The sequence below is a fragment of the Apium graveolens genome, chromosome 6 (assembly GCF_009905375.1).
Source record: "Apium graveolens cultivar Ventura chromosome 6, ASM990537v1, whole genome shotgun sequence".
Classification (NCBI taxonomy): Eukaryota; Viridiplantae; Streptophyta; class Magnoliopsida; order Apiales; family Apiaceae; genus Apium; species Apium graveolens.
This window is the reverse complement of record NC_133652.1, coordinates 289,149,621-289,151,307: the sequence shown is the minus strand read 5'-3', so window position 1 is coordinate 289,151,307 and position 1,687 is coordinate 289,149,621.

Genomic DNA, 1,687 nt, shown 5'->3' with positions numbered 1-1,687 from the left:
TTCAAAATGGTGTTGGTATTTGTCTTTCATCATAGTCCAACATATTTCCGATTCTTTGATGCTTCTACTTTTTTTGATCATTTAGAGTAGACTTCATCAAATTCTGGATTATACGAAGATCAAAGTAAACGAATATGTCCATCCTCATGTAGTTCAAGATGCCACTTACAAAATCTATGATGTGTATACGGAAAAACCTTTTTAATTGCATTACCGATAGCTGGATCTTGATCTGTAATAATTGCACCTACATTTCAACCAATTTTCAAATTACCAAATAAAAGTCTCTTCACGCTCATCCACCAAAAGGGCACAACCAACCAAACTGGATTGCATATGATGATTTACACTCATAAATGGTGCAAACGGTATTGAAAAACAATTAGTTCTGTACGTCATGTCAAACACAACAACATCGTTAAATAACATATACGAATTCCTCGCTCTTCCATCTGCCCATAAAATGCTTTTACAAACATGATTCTCATCAATTTCTATTGCATAATAAAATTGAGAATCTTGTGCTTGTCTCTCCAAAAACTTTTTTATAACTACACCGCACTTTCTCCCAATGTTACTTTTTCGGCTAATTCTCAGATGATCACTAACTTGTTGTAGAGTAATTTTATTTGATGGCTGAACAGATCCATTCAGCAAATGAGAAATTTTAGCCGGCCCAATTCCACATCTATGATATTCTTCTATAGTCATCTTGGTATGTTCTTCGTGACATAATTTATGATGTGAACGTAAATGCACCTTCTTTTTGGAGAATCAATCATTAGATGTGTATGTGTTTCATAAAAACTGCTAATACACCAAGTTCCTCCATTAGTTTGATGAATATTTATATGAGCCTTACAAAATTCTCTTATTTCTCTCTTTCGTTTTACTTCCCTCCCCAACTCTCGTTTATCAGGCCCTTTAAAGCCCTTTTTGTTACACACAAAATATCTCTTTACAACCGTACCATCTTTGAATTTAGTAGATGAATATTTTCGTGTAGAAAATCCTTGTTTCAAAGAAAAAATCTTATAAAAATCGTAAGCTACTTCACTAGTAAGAAATTCCATACCAATTTGAGGCACTTATGTATCAACATGACAACCTTCATCCGTGATAGAACCTGTTTCCTGAATAGAGTTGTGTGATTCATCTTCATAATCTTCATAATCTGATAACTGTTGTTTTTCCTCAGGCTCGTATATACACCGACTATGTTCATCGTTCTCCATTGATTTAATGCAAAAAATCCTAATTTTAGGATTAGACTAAGACATGATTGGTGAATTTGGATTTTAAGGGAGTACGGTTTTGGATTTTGAGGGAAGGAGAGATGTGAGGTTAGAGATGTGTTTATGAATTAATTGATGAAACATATGTATATATTGAACAACGTCGTATTTTTATAACATCAGGGGACAAATTTAAGATTGTCCTCAGGCCCCGTTTTCTCTTCTGTATAATCCTTACTAGTTTCATTTTTCTCTTTGTACACTGACTCTCCTACTAGGTCCGTTCTAATTCATTCTATATTTTATAATATTACATGCGTGTTTTACTATGTGACTTGTATATACAATTAAATGCTCCCCTGTTTCATGTATATATCTTTTGACACTCCTAATTTCTTTCCATGCTATTTAAGTGTATGTGCCATTGTTAAAGGCCATGCCTACATAGCTAT